We start from the raw sequence: 25,417 nt of genomic DNA, 5'->3' as shown, positions 1-25,417 counted from the left end.
ATAAGGGATGAGCAGAACAGACGAAACAGATAGACATCAATGGCTATGAAACCATGCCTTTCATATTTTTTATGATACATTAGCAGTGCATTAACAAGGGCAGCCACCAAAACTATCCAATTGTAAGAGGTAGACACATATCTGGGATATGTACCACATTAAGAGTGGATACCAAAGAGTGTAAAGCAGCCATTTGCTTAACCATATTGTCTGTGTGCGTTGTGTATATTTATAGACCAGGTATGAAAAAGGAATACAGAACCAAGATTAAAAGGGGAAGCACACATACGGTAGTGCTTAAGCTGGACAAAGAAGGAATGAGCTGGATGGAAGTGGTTATGAGCATATCTCACAACTCCATATCTCAACAGTGCTAGATGACTCAATACTTATTGTTATACAGTGCCAAACTGCTTGATACAATGTATACACTAATGATAGGAATGTTTTGTTTCAGGGAAAAGTGCACATAATTAGCATAGGTTCATAGGTATATACTAGGCTAACGACCACGGGGTCGTTATAAGCCTAGACATGCATCCCAATTATATCCCACAAGTCCAGGATTCTCTTGAATATGGTTAGGGAAGACACTGCTTCACATAGATGAGAAGTCTGTTCCACAGAAGGGGAATTCTCTGAAACACATACCTGCCACTCCATTGTGTCATAGTTATGTTACAGTTTAATGGAGGATTGCCATAATGGTTACAGTCTTTACCTCATAGGTACAAGGTACATGGTTTGATTCTGACCTCTGGTTGTCAGGTTGGCTAAGCATGTAATTGTCTGCAGACTGGTAACCTAGTATTTACATATGAACTCCCTAGATTGAGTAATTCTAATGCTATTTGTTTTGCAGATATGCAAAAGGTCCATCAGAGTGTACTCCAAGTATCTCTATGCCAGATATAGATCGCCTCTCACCAGTCTCTAGGAAACAGAGTATAAAGATAGGGCTTTGAGGTGATCTGCATTGGACATGCTGTTTACACCCTGTACTCTTCTTGTAAGGCACTTCTGGGGATGTTTCAGTTGTTACATGTGCCTGCCCAAAGAGGGCATTGTAGTTAATGATTGACCTGAGGAGAGGTGAATACAGTGGAATGATGACTTCTTTGGACCACGATGCCATGGCCTTGCTTATAAGTTGAGTAACATAGAATGATTTCCTTACTAACTTAGACACATGTTGGTCGAAAGCCATATAAAACAAACTGTATCCCAGCATGCCAGTCAACATTAATAGCATTTTAGCATATGTGTAGGTCCAGTTTAGTCATGTAACTGCCTTGTCTACATAACCAAATGCAAACATACTAACACATTTCACGTTGAGAGGAGTCAGGTTTATCTGCAAGTAAATGAAAACAAACAAAAGAAAGCCTTGTAACAGTATGTGTATGGATCCTTGCAGGGAGCATTCAGTCTAATAGGCTGTTAGTACAAAATCCTGTTATATTAGTGTCTGGAAGAGGGTTAAATATCCACAGTTCTGCAAAATCTGCACTAAAATAAATACAGTTTCCCTATTTTCTGATTTTATACTCAACAGCTTTAACAGTTGTGGCTTAGCTTGTATTGTGGCCAAATAATGAATCAGTTTCATAAACAATGGACTCCTGTTAGCTATCTTTTGTACTATATCCTTCACTTCAAGAACATATGGAGCTAATTTAGTTTCCTCTGTTGTTGACAGCTGCAGGCTGGTCTTGAACAATGTCATTTGCAAGCATTTAGATTTCAGTTTCAGAGCCAAATATACAGTGAGCCAGACCACGTGTGCCTGTTTTCATCTAATGGGAGTCTATACCTCATAATTGCAACCTTGGCCTTCCATACGTGCTTACAGAAACCACAGAAACCAGAGCGTTCATTTGCATAATCTGTACAGATGGCAAACTCAGAACTCCTGTTTCATAATTATCTAGGCAGGCAGTACACTGTGTTTTTTCTTTTCATTGATATGTCTCCCTGTAACACTATAGTTACAAATGGACTATTGCTGTAATAGCAAAGGATGATTTAATAAAGTCTGAAGTCTCATCATGTCCAGGCCATAGGCTTAAATCCTGCTTGTATTAGCAACAAAAGATGTTAGAAGTAGGTGACAGTTCAGTAGACTGTTTGTTAGGGGGGTGGGGAGAGAATGCAATGAGCATAGTACACAGATTTCAGCAAAGGAGGGGGGGGCACATTTGGTATTGTGGAGCTTTGGCTGGCATTATCAAAGACGGGAAGAAATTGAATAAGTATAACGTTTTAGCTTCTGTGAAAGTAGAGATCCATTCATAATAGCACTGAAGAGTGCCAGCAGAACAACTTTGGAAATGCAATGAATTATGGAATACTTATGTTGTTAAAATAGAGCTTCATGTTTCTGTATTATCAGTGCAGCTTTTCTTCATGTGCACTAGCTTCAAATTCAATGTTTTCAGTATGATTTCTTCTTAGAAAGCTCCTTATTTAGGGAAATTAAACTATTATTACATGTGAAGTGGTAGGGAAATACCACAAAATTAAAATAATAAAGCTTTCGATACATGTGGAGGATTATGAATGAAGCTCCGTCTGGCTCTGTATACAAGCTTCACTAATAATGTATTGCAAGCCTACTCATTTGTCCCAGTTTGAGTCAACCTCAACAGAATCACAGACCTTGGAAGAACCCATTGTAACATTTTTTTTTTTGTTTTCAGGAATATTTGCCAGATCTCAAATCTACAGAGCAAATTTAATGTTAAAGCTATAAAGGTAACGGAACCATCCTCTTTTAAATGTGCCCTTATTTGAGAAACATGATGCCTAAAATTAGGTGCAAAGCTATTATTCAGCTGGACTCAAAGTTGAATACTTTATTTTTTACAAAAGACCTTCAAATGAGTGGCACTCTAGCAATATACTCCACAAGCATCTTTCAAACAGGAAGAATATTTGAACATGGTTTGCTGTCTATAGATGCAGAAGATAAGGAGAGATTAAGTATACCTGAAATAACGCCACTGATGCCCTTCACAGAACACTTACAGGCCAAATGCAACTACACTAGCTGCCCCAAGTGACAGCAATTAATGGAAAAATACATACAAAAGAAGGTTGTTATACCTACTTTAGTATTGCTAAACAAACTAAAGAACTATCATAGAAATTGCAAGAATAATTTTAATCGTGACACTGCAAAGTGACAGAGCAATAAGCAACCTTCTATTTCCAGTGTAGGTGCAAGCATCTTGTCAGACACAGAGACTAGGTTTATTGCACATTTTATGGGAATAACTAGAAAACATTCACTAATGGCAGCTATTAAATGAAATCTTGGAAGTTTGTCTATGCCACAAGTGATAATTCAATAAAGGTGTTCAAAAAATCAGAAAATGATAATCTTACAGCCTCGCACAGACAAGACCTTCAATGCACATATGCAATAGTGATATTTAATTGTATGGCATGCTTACTTTCAATGCTGAACATTTAAATTTTTCTCATTAATTTGATCACTTTTTCCCCCAAATCATGGTAAAACATGTTGTATACTTGCATTACTTGTTCACTTTTGTAGAACATATATGCAGTTTTGCATTTGTGCAAATCTTAGGCCCTGAAATTGTTTGTTCAAGGTCAAAAGGCTTTGTAAATTATGACAAAACAGTTTGAATGATGGGGCTCACTACACAACTCTACAATAACAGTTGGATACATTTGTCTGTCTGAAAATGTCTTGAAAGAGCCATTGTAATAATCTCAGAGTTGATTGATTACACACACAGCTGCAAGGATGCAAATGGTATAACCCCTTCAGAAAAAAATGCATTCTGTAATAGGTATGGTTTCTTCTGTGGTATTATATGGACTTTTATATAAGTACAGTTAACAGAATCATACAGACTGACCTGCAATCACAGTTTTGCCTTCTGAACATACTGACCATATTAACATATTTGTGTATCTTTGGCATAATGTAATAGTTTTTCTATGCAGTTAAAAAAGGTACAAATATAAAAACATTTTTCAAACTCTTAACACATCTGATTTTAGCCTTTTTGTTTTAATTTCACCTTCACATTCAGCAGCTTGTAGACAGCTATTTTTGAAAGGCACATTTTAAGTAATAGGGTTGGTTGCACTGAGCTATTCTGAAAGGAACATTTTAAGTAAAAGGGCTGCACTGTTTGATTACCTACTTTTAACAGTGCTTTGCATATTTGTACTCTCAATACATAAAATATAAGCATCTTAATATGCTGAGAGAAGGATAGGAAGGCTTGCCATCTCTTCTGTGAAATTGTATTGTCTTACGTCATTTTTGATTAATGCCCCCTTAGGATGCCTCTAGTGCAAATTCTATGCCACTAGCCCCCATGAACGTGTGTGCAGGTAACCTGGCAGTTTCCTCAACTCCCACATATGGCACACCACTGATCTGTACCTAAGGTTTTCAAGGGTCAACTTCAAACAAGGATGTCTATTGGAAAATGCAGGATATGCACTGAAACATTGGCTCATGACTCCCATGAGAAACTCACATAGCCAAGCATACCTCTCAACTGTACAGATTTTTGCCTAATATTTTTGGTCCATTTTTCATAAAAGTGTGTTTTTTAGCAAATTGACAAATAATTGAAGATTTAATTTAGAAAATAAAGACAAACATTTGAGTTTCAGACTTTATACCCTTCACAAAATTCGTCCTAATGCAAAACCTGTTATTCTGTCAACTTTCTAAGTTTATAGGAGTAATATTTAACAATTGTCCCTATTTTTGGGCCTCTGTACCCCTTTTAGTTATGGCTTTGTCCAGATTTCTTGCTCTAAGAGGTTGAGAGGTATGCTAATGAGGAAGGTTACTACAATGCACACACTCAGACTAGAAATATCATAGAATGTGTTTTGGCCTACAGAAGTCACTATTCAGATGTCTATATACAACTGGAGGTGCCCTTCAGTATGACCCAGACACCTCTGCCAAAATGCTAATAGTCTGTTCCATGTTACATAATATGTGTTTCATGCAAGAAATGTATGAATTCCTCTAGGTCATCTGCACTTGACTTAGTTAATCTATACACTCCAACAATTATTATATGTTCTAGGGTTGTCTTTATTGTCACAGTTACACAGTCTATAGTATTGGTGTTATCACTGAACATGTAGTACTTACAGGTCTCATAACCATTTTTAATCCCTATCATAACATCTCCACCTGATTTTCTGTTAGCATGTCTATCGCAGTAAAAACATTTATACCCTGACAGAACTGGCTTCCAGTCATTGCTCTTTATCCATGTTTCACAAACAGTAACAACATCAATCTTGTGCAAACATACCAAATTTTCCAATAAAAAAAACTTTATCATTAATGCTCCTAGCATTAACAAACATCAGAGATGCATCAAATGTTGCTATCTGGGAACTATTACATTTTTGACCTGGCAAAAACCCTCTCTAGTGTTTGTCAAATATTGCAAAATATCTGCTGCAAAAATTATCTTCCCTGATCTTGACAAATGTGACCACCCTGTCTGAACACATGTGCCCAAAACTAGGCTAGGATGCTCTATACATTTCCATTTTTTAAAACGGGACATTTTTCCATGTAGGTATTTACCCCCAAAATCTTTTCATTCATGGTGGTTCTATACGTGATTTGTGAAAAATACATTCTAATACCAGCACAAGCTATACTATCTAAGAAGGCTGTAAATTCCCTACTACTGTATTTCTCTGAAAATAAGACCGGGTCTTATACTCCCCCCCCCCCCACCAAAATACACATTAGGGCTTATTATCAGGGGATGCCTTATTTACCCACTCCCCCCGTACAATAATCTGCATTTTAAGGGATGTATAAAAATCGACATTTATTCATGTATACAAATCAACATTTATTCATGTACAAAAATCAACATTTATTCATGTACACAAATCGACATTTTTTCATGTACACAAATTGACATGTATTTGGCACTTTTCCATTACCGGGCAACAGTTCTATGTAACGCGTTAACAGTTGTGTGAGAATTCTACATAAACAGTGCAACAAACATTTCAACTTCAGAATATTTACACCTTGGCTTTCACACTGCAATATTTCATGCTTAACAGAAAGTGCAGAAAAATCTCAATACATGTGTACTGGAGTTGGGGAATAAAACAGGTGAATAACTGCCACTTTTTGAGTGGTGATGGTTTATTTATTCCTTACCCAAAACATAAGAGAAGAATGATGGAAAGTCATAAAAATGAAGTCTGGGAAGTAGTGGCCTTACTTTGTAAACACCCCTTGATAATGAAATGTTATCTTAATACAATAAAGTCAAAAAACTGACAAGAGCTTGCTGGCAGCTGAAAGTAGAAGCAATCCATTCTGTTGCTCCAATAATGGAAAAGTTATTCAAATGCCATCTTCTTCTGGAACATTGTCATAAGTCTCCAACCCCTGAATTCCGGCCTGAATTTCTTGCGACTCCATTTCCTGTAGAACCATTGGTCCCAATCTGTCATGCCCAGCAACAGAGGTCTCCTTAAATGAGCACTGCTTGTCCATGTAGCCTGCTCATAGTGCATTGGCAACATAGCTGTCAGTGATTTTATCCCATGAATTCTTCACCCAAGTCACGACCTCTTGCAGGCTAGGCTTCACAAAGTTTCCATGCTGATTTCTCTCCATTTTATTTTCAATGTAGTCATTGAGTTCCATGTGCAAATGGTCCCTGAATGACTTGTTTATTGCAATATCAAGAGTCTGGAGAGAGGCAGTCATTCCTGCGGGAATCATTATTTGATCTATTCTTCTCTGTGCAAGGAATTTCTTAATTTCTTTAGTGCAGTGAGTGCTGGCTGAATCCCAGACTAGCAGACCTCTTTCACCACCTCGCAAAACAAGTGGGAGCATTACATCGACCCACTTCCTTATAACTGCTTGTGTGCACCAGGCTTTTTCAGTTTCAATAATGTAAATGCCTGAAACATGTTCAATCTTATCTTTCTTGCCCTTACTAATGATTAGAGGTGGGGTTTTCTTTTCATCTAGATGAATTGCCAAAATACAGGTAACACGTGCACTTTTGTAACCAGTGGAGAAAATGTAGATTGACGAGGCACCCCTCTGATCAATTGTTGTTTGAGATCCTTGGCCCATAAACACTGCAGTTTCATTCATAGCAATCATGTTGGAGAGTTGGTATTTAGAAAAGTCGATGCCATCAACAAAGGACTTGAATGCAAGTGCACATTTAATGACTTCAGTATCTTCCAGCTTGAACAGTTTTGTCGATCTTCTTAGAGACAATTCATATCACTGAAGGAAGCCATCCAGCCAATGTTGTGATGCTTTGAATTTTTCTGGGGATATTTCTAACTGTGGTGCCTTTGCAAGGGCAAATGTTTGAGTATCCGCCCTGTGCACAACCAAAGCCTTTGCTTTCCTGTTAGCATTCCATTCACAGATGATGTCTTCCAGCTCAAGAAATAATGGTTGCCGACCTGATCCACACTTGCACTTCTTAGAATTTCCTTTGTCCACCTGTTGCAAAGAGAAGAATTTAGGTGTCCGAATGGTCCAGAAATGGTGAGCAGAGTATGATAACCTCAGTCAACAGGTGTCAATAATATTATTATTTTATAATTCAACACGTCCGTCATGTGTTGTTGATGATCTTAACTGGGGCTTAGTTTTGGGGTATCATGACCACCCTGGAAAACCATGCTAGGCCTTATTCTCAGGATAGGTCTTATTTATGGAGAAATATGGTAACAGTCAAAGAATCTTTGTAGATGAAATCATTTGAGACAACATGAATGAAAACAGATCCTTACTTAATTACATTAAGGCATTCCAAGGCTTGTCTCACATCTTCTATTTTTGTTCCTGGCAAGCATAACACTATTCAATCTTCTCTGCAAATTAAGTATCAGTTCCTCTAATAATAGAATTTCCAATTACAAAAATATCTTTTCTGATCAGATCTGAAGACTCCAACTTCTAATACAGTGATATCTGCTCTATCAATTGTTACAAAGGAATGCTCTTCATCACCTTTAATTTTATTGACCCACTGTTTTCATAGCATCATAGGATCATAGAAGATTACTAGGTTAATGGCTCTGGGGCCCTTACAAGCTTAAATCTGCAAGCATACAATTCTCTTACAGCTGGATTTGTACAATCACAGCTTGAGCTATGTAGTCAACATTTGTCTTTCTCTTCTTTTTTCTTACAGTGCTAGTCCTCAGTCCTTCCACATTTAATTTTGATTTCTTCCTTTTCACCTGCCCTTGCCTCTTTATTCTACCTTTTCTTTTGGAAAAATTATGCCTTTTGCTGAAGACCGAAGGTTTTCTGATAGGAAAATGTTATCATTCTCTGTAATCTTTGTGTTACATAACAAAGCAATTTCCTTTTTAGTACGTATTCGCTTTAATTTACAGACATTTATCTGTTTCTTAAACACTCTGAATCCTCAGATTGCTGAATACTTGCATCCAGAATTCCAAAGTTGTCAGGGACATTGTCTTGTTTCATAGGGGTTGAATGATCTTTACAGACAATAGACACATCATTTCCTAAATGTGTTTCATTTGCTTTTTGCCTAACATTATTTTTCACCAGTTCAGTCATTAATATATATAACAATATATAACAATAGTTCCCCAAGCGGTGCCAATTGCACAAGTGCAATCATCATCAGTAAGTCTAGATTTACTTCTAATAATGGTAAGCAAATCATTCAGCTTTTTACATGAGGAACATAGATCTCCAGTGTTATCAGGTGTTATCTTTAAATATGCATATTAGTTATTATACTGTACAAGATATTTGTGTTTTAGCAAATCATTAATAGCATACTCATTTAAGGAATCTATATTCAGCTACAAATCAAAAATTATAAAAGAAAAAGAATAATCAAAATCAATAACTACAGAATTTAAAGAGAACTTAAATCAAATTATATGAGAAAATCACACAAGCAATATACAACTAAATACTACAGTAAGTGCAGTAAAGTTGTTGTTCTGACCATATGAGTTCTGAAAGTCAGACAAAAGCTGTAATTCCTTTATGTCTTATTATCACTCACAGTTGCACTTCTTTTTAACAGTAAAGATCAATAAATCACAAAGACAGGACTGTTTAGCTATACTCTGGATTGTCCTGTCTACAGTCTGTGTGAATTTATAGCTGACTAGGCTCCTTGGGATGGCGAGAGCTCGGCTGTCTAAAATGTATCCCTTTCTAGCAACCAACAGTGAAAATTAAAGGTAACACAACAAAATATAAATCAAAGAAAATCTTCTTGTCTACAAGCTATCCCTTTCTTCCTACAAAAAGTGAAAAACAGTGAAAAAAAATAAAATAAAATTTTAAATAAAACATCTCTTACCATAAGATTGTTTAGATAAGCTCTGTATCATGGCAGATGAACGTGTGCACAATATACTATGGTCCTGTCTAAGATGCAGTGAATAGCTTACATCCCTACTAAGTGACAACCAAATCAGCTAAGCACATACAAACAATAACAATGATGCATGCAAAATTACCAGCCTTTACTTATCCATATTGGCTATCTAATGTGAGCATCAGACATAGATAACCCCAGAATACAGAATGTTATCAGCATTAACCAAAGTAAGTGATAAACATGTAATGAAGAGATAAATGTTTACCCTTATAGGTATATAACGTATGTCAGTAAAATAAAACTTTGGTGAACAATGCAGGAATGTCATCAGTAACCTACATGAGTGATATGGATAATATAGAGAAAACAAAATAACTATGAAGCTATTAAAAGGGATGCAATGGCTTTTCTCTGTAAATATATATATATATATATATATATATATATATATATATATATATATATATATATATATATAAAACCTGTGCATCAAGCCAAAGCAGGCCTATGTCAGACAAACTCACCCAAAAACATATGCTTGACCTGCTTACTACTGTACATCAGACATAAAAGTCACCCTAATCAGACATCCCAATGGCAAATAGGGCAATTTCAGCATCATCTGCACAAGGGTCTGGGCAAGCACTACTACTATTAATATTACTACTGCTACAGGTATGAGCACTGTTAATTTAAGCAGAATAAAACAAAAATGCCATTCAGTGCATAATCCTGATGAACTGTGGCATCTGACTAGGAAAGCATTCGCTGTCTACACTGTGCATAAGACATAGACAAGTCCAAGTCACAAGGAAATGTGCAAAGGACAGAGCACAGTTATTATCACTTGCACAGGCTGAGTTGTTGGGTTTGCAGGAAGGCAAGCCTGAAACAAAAGAACAAAAGAAGTGTGTGTGTGTGTGTGTGTGTGTGTGTGTGTGTGTGTGTGTGTGTGTGTGTGTGTGTGTGTGTGTGTGTACTGTGTGATAGTCTGTAGAAACACAGCCATAGCATTTGTCTTAGCACTACACCCTGGCATTCTGGGCAGGTGTGAGTCATACAGGGTAGATGATTCAGTTCACAGTTGCCACCCTCAACCATGCAACTATCTCTGCCAGGAGTTACACTGCTAGTTCCATGCCCTGACTAGAAGTCAGGGCATTACCTGACTGTTGCTGATGCCTATTGAGCAAGCTTTCATCATGACTATGTCCAGAACTATGACTACTTGGTCTACCATGCATGGGTGATGACACCTCAATCACTGGCAGAACAGTGGCGGTAGTACCAATATGGGAGCAGGATCTGGCATGGCCACAACCATGTTGGCTAACATCTGATGAAACCGTGGCTCTTCAGACACATAGATACTGACCCTTCCTCAGCAGATATTCCATAACATATACTGCAAAGTTCAGTGTGTTATCAGGTCCAGTGAGTCACATACACTGTTCATGCAGTCTTGCCCATTAGAATGCATTACATCCAGTACTCTGAATGTCTCTTTCAAGGCCCTTGTGGAATTTGTCTGTGTCACCATGATGTTCCTGGCCATAACTTGGTGGCACTTACTGATACACCAATATCAGGGGAGGACAGCAAGCATGCCTCCTCTAAGTGCTTCTACCGACACTCTTGTGTGATACTTCACTCTCATGATTGCTAGTGGGAGATTCACCCAGCTCTGCAAATGAGGTAACCACACTCCCCTTATCAACCATGACCCCTCAACCTGTCTAGTCTCCAATAATTCTGTCATGGGAATGTGCATACATACTGACTGTGTCCAAACTCTTGGGTTAATTTGGGAATCGTGTCCTTCATGTCAGACATACCCTCTGCAACCCCACACTTTGTGTGTTCATCACTGCCATCATCTTCTGAGGCTACTGATACTCCAATATCAGGTGGTAGGAGCTCTACAGTGCAAGTGCCAACTTCACCTGTGATTACACCATGAAAACAGAAATACAGGTGATCTATAAAAAGAAATGATCAAATCTACCTACATCAGAATGAAGTGACAGTAGATGCAAATGAATGTTAACATTTTACTAAGGTATATTTACAGGTCTATATATAAATAAAGAAAAATAAAGTATGCCCATACCATGTGCAGGTGGTCATTGAACCTCAATGCTAGATGTCCCTAGACAAACAATATTGAAATTGATAGGTGTATGATAAACATTAAACAGAAGATGACTTCTTAAACAAAAAACTATTGTAACTATCCTCCACTTTTATAATAGATACATGAGTGGCACACTTGATGCATCACTAGTGGACACACTGTGGTTTTCTTCTATTTTTGCCCCCACATCAGTCACAACACTTGGTCACTCCTCTTAACTGCCTAAATTCCTTACAGTCAACAGTAACTCATCCATCTCTGTGAGTGGTTGTTCAGTATCAGGCCCATCCCAGCCCTGGCTTTACTCATAGTGTCATTGGTACTATATCTGATAGCCTTGTAGTCATGACCTTGGCCACCCACTGCAGTCACATTATCAATCACCTGCCACCAGACATGGTCACAGAAGGGCTTGTCAGCTAAGCATTTCTCTAAGATATGTGACACATGGAGACGAAGGTCGTGAACAATTTATCTCATTCTCATCATCTGAGAATGCAGGTTTTTGTAGGATGGCTGGTTTAGGTGCTGTATTCGTGTAGTGAAGTAAAAAATATATATCCAACAACACCACAAGGGTTGTGTGGTTACAAGCTGATCTAATACTGGGCAGGAAAAAATCATTATACAGGCATCACCATTTAAAAATGTTAATAATGATATATTTGAAAATGAACATCTAAACAGTACCTGCAAAATCTTCCATATTGCCCCCAATGGCAATAACACAGCTTCATAACGGAAAAAAATTATGTCATGGATATGCAACAACCTTAGCACTGAGCAGTTTCTTAGATGTCACTTTAAACTATAGTAAGATTCTCAAGGCAGATGTGTAAATATCCTCATGAATTGTTTTCAGAACCCCATGAAACAGAGCACAAGGATCATTACAGTATCAATTGCTAAACCTTCGTTACTAAAAAAAAAAAAAAAGAATAACTGCAAAGCATAGACAGCTCTAATTGTTGGTTATACAAAGGAATACCTCATACAGTAGCCCATCCCCCATCTGGCAATAACACAATTTCAGAATGGAAAAACAGTTAATGTCAGGGATACAGACGAGCATTAGCATTAATCAGTTTCCAGAATGTCAATCTAATCTACTTAAGCTTTTGAAGTTTAGAAATGTGTTAACATCCTCTAAGAATTGTTTTCAGAAATGCTAGAAGTAGAGGATTATTGCAATAGCAACTGTTATACCTTCATTACAACACAACCATGTAAAGTATAGACACCACTCATTTTTCCAAGAAAAACATACTTGAAGTAATACTATAATCAGTACTTTTAGAGATCATAACATACCTTGACATAAATTGTAAGACACTTCTGTAAAAACGTAAAGAAATCCCAATCCCTTAGAGCCACATGCTCCAGGGATCTAAACCTTGTCATCACAATGAACAAAACATGCTGGAGGGATAGGTTCCTGACCCAGAGACTCCCCATACTCTGGAACAGACTGCCCATACATGTCAAGCAGAGCACCTCCTTGGCCCTCTTCAAATGGAACATTAATGATTGGATGGGAGATAGGAAATTCACGTCAGTTGCCCTGCTAGACAGGGGTCCAGGGAAGTAAATATTGTGGGAAGAAATATCCAGGGAATTGTTATGGCTAGGCTTGTGTAGGCCCTAGGGCCAATAGCTTAGTACCAAACTATGAACCTATGAACCTATAAGAATGTAAATGCAGCAAGTCTAAACAGTCAACTGCAGTAAGGTTGGTGTTGAAAAACCTGGGGAATCCAAACAGTCTCCCCTAATATGATGGAAATTCCATGGCCACAGGTTCTGAATGTATTGTTTATATTAAACCTTTTGGACATGTGGAATGTGTAAATCTGGTGTCAAATCATTATCTTTCCTGAATAACTCAATCTGCTCAAGGTGCTTGGCAGGTAAACATGGTGTTAGGACTGACATAATGCTGTGCACACATCCTAGCAGTACAAGAGTGAATATGCAGAACTGTGGCTAGCTAATGCCTTGCAAGTGTGATTCATTATTAGCTGTGCACATCTAAGTAAGTCTTTATCACTCCTGCTAATGGTAAGTATACTTACAAAGGGTGTGTCAGAAAGAAAAGGTTTACTGTAAAGGTTTCTTTTACATTTACTGACTTAAGAGATAATCTTTATACCCCCTTTTATAAAAAAAACTGTTAGAAGATTGTGTGCCTTTGAGTAAAAAGTTTCTGTAAATCATAACAAGTATATACAATGTAAACATACAGACAAAAAAGCCAAAGGAATTGCAAAATGTAATACAATCATTTTACAAATGGATCAAAATGAATAATGCTCACAAAACAAAGGGAAACAGTTTTGTCTTGCAGACATTTGTTTGCACTTTCACATGCTTCACTAGAATAACTTCTGCAGGTATCACATTCAGCAAGAGTTCTACTATGAAAGGCAAATATGTATGATGGCATGGGAATATAAATACAAAGCTCAGTATGTGTACTCTACTTTCACTACCTCAATATGTCATTGTTGATGTGACCAACATTGTTAATTATATCAATGTTTTATGGTAATGCCATGCTTTTGTGGTTCACATCTAGAGAGTGTGATGTCTGTAGGAAAGTAGGGATGCTTAATTCCAACATTTTAAAGGTATAAGACCACAAATTTGAGAAATCAGCAACATGATTTATGTTGCTTTCTGTTCTTTAGGCTCATCGGATCATAGAGGATTACTATGCTATCAACCCAGAGGTAATTTTAAACCTAGCCATTTCAACCCAATATAATAACATAGAAGTACTAGTCAATGCCCAAGATTGCATTTAATGATGATTGCCCATGTCCAGGAGGATTGTGGGTGCTATCCTTGGTAAGAATTTATGGTGCCCCATCCACTCATCCAGTTTCCTCTTGAACAGTGTCATAGAGGGATTCTGTTTCACATGAATTGGTAGCTTGTTCCAAATCTGTGGCAGTCATTGGGAGATAAATCTGTCCATTCAGCAAGTCCAGTTTAAGTCCCTGGAATGGGTAGCCCAAGACCCATTTGATTTATGGATGTGCAGTAAGCTCATTTGGTTTGGGTCTTGGGTTGCTCTGTAGGCCAGGCATAAGTCGCCCCTAACAGCTTCATCCTTTGTGCAGTGCTTGGCATTGCATATTACTGGTGACTATCAGTGCGTGACATGTCACTTATTTTATTTTGCATATACAAAGACATAGCCATCTGTAGTGTAAGCGTGACTGGTGACTGTGTGCTTTGGTCAGTGCACTGGACAATGCTGAGTCCTGAAAAAAACCCTACCATGTTACTTTCACAGTGACTCAATGTGTTAATAAAGTATATTAAAAAAATAGCACGAGAGTGCAAGGTTAGAATCCCCATTTTGGATACTTTGAATTTAGTTTTTATAATAAAATGATGTTATGCATACTTGGATCTGAAGTACACTTGTAATTTCAAATTATTTTAGTGCAACAAATAAAGTGTGTAGAATGGATGATAATCAAGATAACTTTGATCTATGCCACCTGCAATAATCTTCACATTCAGCAAGAGTTCTACTATGAAAGGCAAATATGTATGATGGCATGGGAATATAAATACAAAGCTCAGTATGTGTACTCTACTTTCCTTTGGCTTTTTTGTCTGTATGTTTACATTGTATATACTTGTTATGATTTACAGAAACTTTTTACTCAAAGGCACACAATCTTCTAACAGTTTTTTTATAAAAGGGGGTATAAAGATTAACTCTTAAGTCAGTAAATGTAAAAGAAACCTTTACAGTAAACCTTTTCTTTCTGACACACCCTCTGTAAGTATACTTTGAATTTAGTGTTTATAATAAAATGATGTTATGCATACTTGGATCTGAAGTACACTTGTAATTTCAAATTATTTTAGTGCAACAAATAAAGTGTGTAGAATGGATGATAATCAAGATAACTTTGATCTATGCCACCTGCAATAATCTTAGTACTGATAGTAGTGAAAGTATATTTTTATGTGCATAATGTTATAAATATTTATTGGCCTAAAAATCTGATTAAGTAAATTTAAGAACATTATGAACTGGGAAATATGGATAGGTAACCAACACAGTTGTAATAATATGTCTGACCATTTTTTCATGAAAGTAATACATTTCATTACCCCAGGTATATATTTTACTGATATATGCTGTGTACAACATAATCTTTATTTTTATTTATTTATTTTATTTATTTATTTTACATTTGTTTACTGGGAAAGTCTGACTGGGCAGGCTGCCATTTTTCATAGGAGGCCCAGGGAGAAGAGCTCCATTGTGATCAATAATAGTATATAATGAATAGCATGAGATACTTTCAAAAGTATACAGGAGAAAGCACAGCTTAATAAACATAGAAACATTCTCATACACACATAACAGCTTAGTATAGGAGCGCCACTCAGTATAATTCGAAATCAGTGTCAGTACACACGTAACAGGCATAACATTTCAAGGAAGGTGAAGCACAGTAACAACTGGTGCACTTAATACCATAGAAAGACTTTTGATTCTCAAAACAGTGAAAATATATTTTGATATATATATATATAAATATATATATATATATATATATATATATAAATATATTTTGATGAAGATGAAGTAGAGCTAGACATATGCATAAAAGAAATGATCCAATATATAGTATTAGATATTTTGTATATCTGAAGCGCTACAAAAGTTAATTAGTTTTAGAATCATAACTTTTTATTGTTGTAACCTGACCATATGCTTTGCAGAGAAAAGCTATGCAGTGCCTGTAACTATCAGTTTAAAAGGTTAAGTGATTAGTTAATTAGTTCATTGAATAACTGACTTTAATTAACTGATGGATATAGAGTATTTAAACGTGTGGTACACTCACAAGAATCAGGATCTGAAGAAGCATACATAGTGTATGTGAAAGCGCTTATCCAGTTTGTTTGTTTTATGTGAATAAAAGCTACGTTTTGAAGAATTTTGTCTGCTGCTGCTTTAGTTTGGAATCGTTGGAATAGACTGTTTCCGTGGCTGCTTACCAGTTTATACATTTCTTCATTTTTCTAGACTGTGACTGGTAAGCTAATTTGAGTAGCAAGTGATTTATATACTACGATTGTGCTTTACTTTGTTCACTTGACTACTCCACGGAATGGCGCAAACTATCATAGAATTGGATTACAGACCAGAGACGAGGGCAATGGATGATAAGTGGACATTAATTACCAAAAACCCTACCAACCCTTTATTGGCTCTGGAAATGCAACCAGCTACTGTAAGTAGTGAAGAAAATCGTATTGATAATTTAGAACATTTTTATTCTCTAATTAAAGATCTAGAAAATGACCTGTACAGACTGCAGCGCTACATTTGGCAGCGCAAACATCTAGAAGCGTGCATGTATTTTAAAGTAGTTCCTAGAGGCATGCGCGTACTGTGCATGCCTACCTATGGAGACATGCACCCTGAATTGTTAAGGAGATGGCAAGACCTGAATCTTGAACTCAGTTACAAATACATGCAACTGTTGAATGACTATTTCTCTCCTCTTGAACAAGAGTTACTGAATAAAACAGAAAAGCTAAATAAAGCAATAAGAGACTCCTATGAACATCCGTTTTGCAGGAATAAATTAGAACATCTATACCTGCAAGTGCTTGCTTATAGTCACAAATTAGAACAGACCAAGCAACGGAAGCTGCATAGAGACTTTACAGACTTCTCAACAGGTCATGCATTTGTTTGGCCGAGGGGATTCTCTCAACATTCCCCCTCTAATAATGAAGAGATTCATACCAGCAATCCAGGTGTAAATGAAACTAATGATACTAATGCTTCATCAACCTCGACAGTTTGCCAGACCGAGATTGACGTAGTAAGCATTACGTCAGATGGAGCCTTTGCCACGCCCCCGGAAGAGTTGCACCCTATGAATGACTGTCTTTCTCCACCTACACCTCTTCCCAACCAAGAAGCTAACAAGAATGTCCTTTGGTTGGGAGCGATTCCGAAGAACAGTACACAACGTACTATCACTCATTTTTTACCCTACCCAATAAGGAAACCAGCACTGCAGAGACAACGAGTGCAGAGCTGGCAAGGAAAGAAACGGAAGCATTCAGGAGAGCCTCCACAACAGCAAAGGCGCCAGAAAAGTTGATCGACCTTTTTTTCAATCGCTCCAGGTTAGTGCTAACTGACGAAGAAACCAGCATACTTAACAAAGGACTAACGTTTATTCCCTCACAGGGAAGTCATTTAAACGATACTCTTATAGAACTGAGAATGTTTGCAAGATCTGTAGCTTTGAAACTACATTTTGCTAACAGATCTGAAGCTGAATCTAACGCTAGTAACTATGTTAACTTTAAAAAGAAAAGTGTTTATACACCCACTTTACCATCACATGTAGAGTGTTTCTTAAAAGTCTGTGAACAGAATATATATGAATACTTTTTTAATGGCTATAAGAAATGTAGTTATTTCAATTTGAGTCACAGAGAATATCACTCCTTAAGAACATTATGCAATGATACCACCCTCAATTTTAAACCAGCTGATAAAGGGGGTGGAGTTGTAATATTCAATACGGAGGAATATAATCAACTTATGCTTAACATGCTAAGTGATAAACAGACTTATTCAGAAATAACACAGGACACCCTTCACAAGATTTGTAGAGATATAGCTGACAATCTCTATGATATGTTAATGTGCCAACAGATTGGAAAAAATTTATATGATTATTTTTCTAGTGAATGTCCCAGAATACCAATAATTAAAGGTCTACCCAAAATTCACAAAGGGATAGAACCTCCACCTATGAGGCCCATAGTGGCAGGAGAATTCTGGGCCACAGAAAATATTTCTATCTTTTTGGAAAAAACATTAAGACCTTTGGTTAACGATATTTCCACGATTTTAAAAGATACATACACATTGTTAAAATATATAGAACTACTGAAAGAACCCATATTTACAGATACTCACTTATTGATTACACTAGATGTTTGCAATTTATTTACCTGCATTCCAAATGACCATGGAATCCAGGCAATTAGGGAGTTGATTTCATCTAGAGGGAATTTTAGTAGGAACCAACAGATACTCATTTGTCAATTACTGGATATTGTTCTGTCCAATAATGTCTTTTTATATGGTGAAACCCTATACCATCAGAAATGGGGGGTTGCAATGGGAACTCCATGCGCCAACACATATGCAAATCTTGTGGTCTTTCAATGGGAACAAACATTTCTATTTAACCATCCATTATTTAGCAAAATCATACTATACGAAAGATTTGTTGATGACATACTTATTGTATGGAAAGGTACTCTAGTAGAATTCAAAACTTCCCTAGATTACCTTAACACCACTACCTTTTTCTTACATTTTACCATGGAAGCATCTAATGACACCATTAGCTTCCTAGACATAAACTTAAGTATTAAAGATGGATGTTTAGTCTCCAGTCTTTACAGAAAGACCTGCTGGAAAAATACTATACTTGACTTTAACAGCATGCATCCACGGCATGTGTTTCCAGCAATTATAAAGAGTCAATTTGTAAGAATTAATAGATTGTGTAGTGAACAAGAAACAAAATATAAGGAGATAGAAAAAATGGAAAAATTGTTTATTGAAAGAGGCTACAATAGAGAGTTGGTACAATCGGTTAAAGGAAAAGTTTTCCCATCAGCCCCCATAGAAGAATTAAACAAAAGGCAAAATAAAAACCATATTAAGACCTATAATTTAGAGATTGGACAACACAAAGCTAGTATTAAGGATAAACAAACAACTAAGAATGGATTAACAGTAGTAAGATATATTATGACTTATACCAACGATAGTCAAGCTATCAAACGTATCATCCAAAACAATTGGAAAATTTTGATTATAGACGAAATGACTATGAATATAGTAGGTGCCTATCCGAGATTTACATACAAAAACAGCAAAAATTTAAAACAGTTACTATGTGCAGATTTTAAGGCAGATATAAATTTAGAGAAGGAAGGAATAATGAGATTTGGAACATACCCATGTGGAAGTTGTAACATGTGCACATATATAACTAGTGAACAAGATTTTTTACATCCAATATTTAATTTTAAATTTGTTCCTAAATTTGAGGCAACGTGCACAACAGAAAATATTATATACTTAGCAAACTGTGAAAAGTGTTTAGCTTTTTATGTGGGAATGACAAAGAGAAAATTAAAGAATAGAGTCTATGACCATACCTATGATATAAGGCGTCTAAATGAACAAAACGCCTTAGCAAAACATATTCTAGAATATAGAGAACATCATTTTAAATTTAGAGTTTTAGAAATAGTGAAATGTAATAAAAGAGAGAAAGAAAACTCTAATTTATTAGAGTCCAGAGAGTTATACTGGATCTTCAAGTTGAGAGCACACCAACATCTAGGAATCAATCAATATGTATCTATAAAACCAGCACTCAGAAAAAGAAGATAGTTTTATACTTCCTAAGGCTAAGAGTGTGTATACATACACACATAATAGTAAATTCATTTCATTTAACTATTTCTAGGTATTTGGTCATACACACTATCATTTACTTATATTCCCACATGGAATCTGATACTGATGTAACATTGTAAAGCACCCGATGTTTATATTATACATAAGGCACGATATCTAGTAAAAGGATCTAAAATATTCTATTGATGCATATATACATTCCATTTTGATATATATTAGCAGTATATAATCAAGAAATACTTTATGTATTATAAATTATTTTGTTCATTTATTATTTTATTTTATTTATTTCATAAAATTAATTTTACATAAATATTTATTAAATTATGTATTGAACATGGATTATTCTCTTTTTATATTTCTGCAGTATTGATATACTTCACATCACTTCATTTGTTTTAACAATGCTTTATTTTAACATCATTAATTTATTATGTTAATCCATATCCATATTTGCATTTTTAATTCTGAAATGATCCAATATATAGTATTAGATATTTTGTATATCTGAAGCGCTACAAAAGTTAATTAGTTTTAGAATCATAACTTTTTATTGTTGTAACCTGACCATATGCTTTGCAGAGAAAAGCTATGCAGTGCCTGTAACTATCAGTTTAAAAGGTTAAGTGATTAGTTAATTAGTTTATTGAATAACTGACTTTAATTAACTGATGGATATAGAGTATTTAAACGTGTGGTACACTCACAAGAATCAGGATCTGAAGAAGCATACATAGTGTATGTGAAAGCGCTTATCCAGTTCGTTTGTTTTATGTGAATAAAAGCTATGTTTTGAAGAATTTTGTCTGCTGCTGCTTTAGTTTGGAATCGTTGGAATAGACTGTTTCCGTGGCTGCTTACCAGTTTATACATTTCTTCATATGCATAAAAGACATGAAAAACAGTTGCAGAAATGGTATAATTGTGAAAGTTGAAGAGTGGAAAACATCTGTTGTGTATGCCTCATATATATAGATGTTGTGATGGGGTGTGGGGAAATTTTATGATAGTGATAGTACTATCTATAAGTATCTACCTAATTATGTTCATTGCTTAGCCTGGGTCAAAACACATACAAGTCCAAGAACTAGATAAATGAAATTTGAGAAGTTTTTTTAAAGTGGACTTTGTTGACTGTGGACCTTATGTTTAGAGGCATAGTATTCCAGGATTTTGCAATGTAGTTGGAGTACAGGGAGTCTCCTGAGTCGTTTTTATTTCTGGTAATATTTACCAGTGATTTGTTACCAGATCTTAGTAATTGATTATTTGAATAGTGGTTTAATATGTCTTGTAGGGCTGGAGTGTTATTAGGATGGTAAAGAATCTTATGGACAATTGTTAGATGGTTAAGGGTGAGCAGATTGGGTAATTCTAGCCAAGATAGTTGTTTGAGGGCTTGGCAGTGATGAAACCTATAAGCTGAATCAGTTGCAAATTTTGCTATTTTGTTATAGCAGGTTTTTAGCTTGGTTAAGTCTGATTACTTAAGCTTAATGAGTATCAGTAATGCATAAACAAGGATGGAGATTAGGTGGGTTTTTGCAGTAGTGGTCTTGGTGTTATTGGTAAGGACTTTTTTGCATCTGTATAGGGTTTTTTGTGACCTTTTTTAATACTTTGGGCAATGTATAAGTCTGACTTCATTTTGTGATCGATGATAACACCTAGAAGTTTCATTTGGGGGACTGGAGTAATGGAGGTATTGTTGCTTGAAGTTAATTGGAAAGGGGGGGATGGGATCTATGGCTTTACTTGGATGGAACAACATCAGCTTAGTTTTATCCAGGTTAAATATGAGATGCACATTAGATAGCCAGGATTCTGCTGCAGTAAAGGATTCCTGTATTATTTTTTAAGTTGCTGGAATGAGGGGGCAGAACAGAGTAGGATAGAATCATCTACATATTAAACTAAGGTGGTATGTCTGGTGGCAGTGTGAAGGTTGTTAGTAAATATAATAAAAAGGAGTGGACGAAGGATAGATCCTTGTGGAACCCCTGAAGTAACAGGCAGAAGAGAAGATAGATTATTTTGCCATTTAAAGGCCTGTCTGTGATCCGATAAATATTCCTGGAACCAAGCAAGTGTGGATTAGCTTATATTGAGTTCAGAAAGAGCAGTTAAGAGTTTATTATGTGAAACAGTATCAAAAGCTTTAGAGAGATCCAGAAAGATGGAAGAAACAGGGTTGCCTTCATTCCGATGCTGATTAACAGTGTTGGTGAAGCTGAGAAGGGCTGTGGCAGTGCAAAAACCATGCTGAGTATTAGCCATAAGTTTTTATCTAAGAGATATAGTTTATAATTTGTGAATGTATGCACCTTTCAAGAATGTTTGATAGAGGAGATAGAATGGCAATAGGGTGGTAGTTTCATAGCTCTATAGAGTTTCCTCCTTTGTGTAATGGTGTTATATGTGATATTTTCCAAAGGGCAGGGATTTGTTGTTCAAAAATGGACCGATTGATTGGTATAGAGGCAGGATATGAAATGGCTTTGGCTGTAATTCTGAGGAATTCAGCAGGCAGTTTATCTTCTACAAGGGTTGTAGGTTTGAGTTTAGTTAGGAATTTATATATAGTACTTATTGGGACTGGCTGAAGAGAAAAGTAATTATTATTTAAAGTTGAGGATAACTAGTTTGGAGGGGGAGAGGGGCAGTTGTTTTTTTGTGAGGGTTAGAATAGATTCATTAAAATAATTATTAAGCTGAGTGGCAATATTGTAGCAGAGTTATTGGTGGATGGGGAGCGTGTGCCAATTTTTCATGGCTGTAGAATTTAGTTAATGAGAGACGAGAACTTTGGTGGGCTACTTTTGTGCTTTGATTGAATGTCAGTATAGTGTTTTTTTTGTCAAGTCTGATTTGCTTTTTGCATTTATTTCTTAGTTCAATCTAGTTTTGTTGATTTGATGATGTTTTATTGTGAACCATAGTTCCCAGGCTTGATTTTTTTTCTTTTAAGAGAGAACCCGTCTTTTTGATAAGCCATGGGGCATAGTTGGACTTTACTCTTATTGTTCTAGTGGGGGTAATTTATTTAGGATATTGAGGAAGGTAGTGTTGAAATATTCTACTGAAATGTCTAGAGGGAGGAATTTAAGTAAATTCCAATTGCAAAGTTTGAGTGTGGATATCATGTCTTGAGATATGAAGTATTTTTGTATAATGGATTTGATGGAATAAGGTGACTTTTACTGGATTGATTTGGTGTCAGAGAATGAAGGTAGAGAAGTTGTCACTAAAAGTATCTGGGAGGCAGCCAGAGTGATGGGATAGTTCAGGTTAGTTAATAAGGATCCAGTCTAGGATAGACCCCTTTTTGGATGCCTTATCTGTTCTAGTTGTATTTTGAATTATTTGGGTAAAACCATGGAGGTTAATAAGGAAAGTGAGGTGTGATGAGTTACAGGAATACCAATTGATATTAACGTCTCCAATTATGATTGTCTCCTGGGGGAGAGTATTTGCTGTCCAGTGTAGTATGGATTCTAAAGCATTATTGTTATTGCTGGGGGGAATATAACCTCTGATTATATTTAGATTTTTCTTTGAGTTGATTTTAAGTTTGGTGAACAAGATCTCTGCATTATTGAAAGCAGGAAGGATATGGTAAATAATTTCCAGTGAGAAGCTATTTTTGAATGGAAGAACAATATCTCCACCTCTTTTTGTTTTTCAGTCTTATTTATATATGTTGCACCCAGGGGAGTATTTCATTGCTACTGATTTCTGGTTTAAGTCAGGTCTCAGTGATCAGGACTATATCTGGAGAGTATAGTCAAAGGGTGGCATGTAATTCTTCTATTTTGTTGAGAATGCTTCTTAGGTTTATATTCAGTATTTTTGAGATGTATGGTCCTTTTTTCAATAAGTGACATGAATGCATGATGAGGTCTATGAGAATTTCAAGTTATCTTGTAGAATACAGTGTTAAAATGTCCATGTTTCAGGATAATGCCAAAGATGTTGAAATCAAATCTAGATATTTTGTATTCCAGTGAAATTAGAGATCCTTACTGCCAAAACTTCACTAATATAAGGCTACCAACTGGATAAATCAGCACACTGCTTTATGATTCTTTTGGGATTTATGCTTTGCATGATGCATAGCATCGTATGCCTGTGACTGTTAATAATCACTATCAGTGAATGGCTTTTCACTTTCCCAAGGCAAAATCTCCAAAAGGTATTTTGGATGTGCAAAGACTTAGCCATCAGTCGTGCAAATGAGACGAGTGCCTTCAGTCAGCACTCTGGACAGCAGTGAGTGGAAGAAATACAACTGTTACGTAACTTCATCTGTAACTCGATGTGTTAATACAGTAATTCATAGAAACATCACAAGTAATGCAGGGTTTGAATCCAGATTACCTATTGTTTTAATGTAAGGATCAGAATGTCTTTCCAGTTACTCTTGTGATGTACTTGAACATGAACTACAACTGGCAAGTTAAAAACTGAAACTTGCAACATAAGTCTGTTTAATGAATGCTAAGTAAGTTAACTGTCTCCTAAATTGAGTATGTTAATCATAACACTGATGATAGTATATTTAAAGTACACTTGCATGTATAAGATGTTGCTAGTTGTTCTTGGGATAAAATATGACTCATTACAATTAGCAAAATTATGTGTTAGGGAAATCATTAGGAGGTGAGAAACATATTTCAACAGAAGTCCAAACATGGCTGCAGTGGAATAAGATTTGTCATTATTCAAAGTGCATATTGTATTGATGAATGTTGGGAAGAACATTATGTACTGTAATGTTTGTATAGCCGTATAGCCACTTCCTTAATGCAAATGAAACTTCTTCACAGGAATAAATATTTACCTCACTATATTAGTCCAATAAACAATCAGCTCAAAGTGCAACACATAAAAGCTTGTCAGAATTAAGTTTATCTCCAGTCATGTTCAAATTGTTACACCTCAATTTACACCCTGAAAATATTAGCTCTCCTGTGATATTAACAGTTAATAAAAATAATAAAGCAGATCAGATTTCTTTTTGTCACGGGTTCAGTTTTCTTGTGCTACCAGTCACACTTTGCACAATTTATGTCCTACTTAAAATAAATTTATCTAACAACAACACCAACATAATTGACAATGTCATGTCATATTTGTATGCCACAAGGTTCTTATTATGATTACCATCCATCATACCAGAGAACATAGCCAGATGTGCCAATATATCATTTCAAATGTAACTCAGGCCTCATCATTATAAAGGATTTTATGGAAGTCACTGTGGAACATGTGTATTTACATTGAGCAGTGCTCATGGCAAAGTGTAGGTGCCATGTCTCACACCAGACATGTACATTGAAGAAATCATACCTAAATTCAACCCATTATATTTCTGCA

This window comes from Protopterus annectens, chromosome 4.part0 (genome assembly GCF_019279795.1).
Source record: "Protopterus annectens isolate FY-2018-M chromosome 4.part0, PAN1.0, whole genome shotgun sequence".
NCBI classification, from domain to species: domain Eukaryota; kingdom Metazoa; phylum Chordata; order Ceratodontiformes; family Protopteridae; genus Protopterus; species Protopterus annectens.
This window is presented reverse-complemented; position numbering follows the sequence as displayed.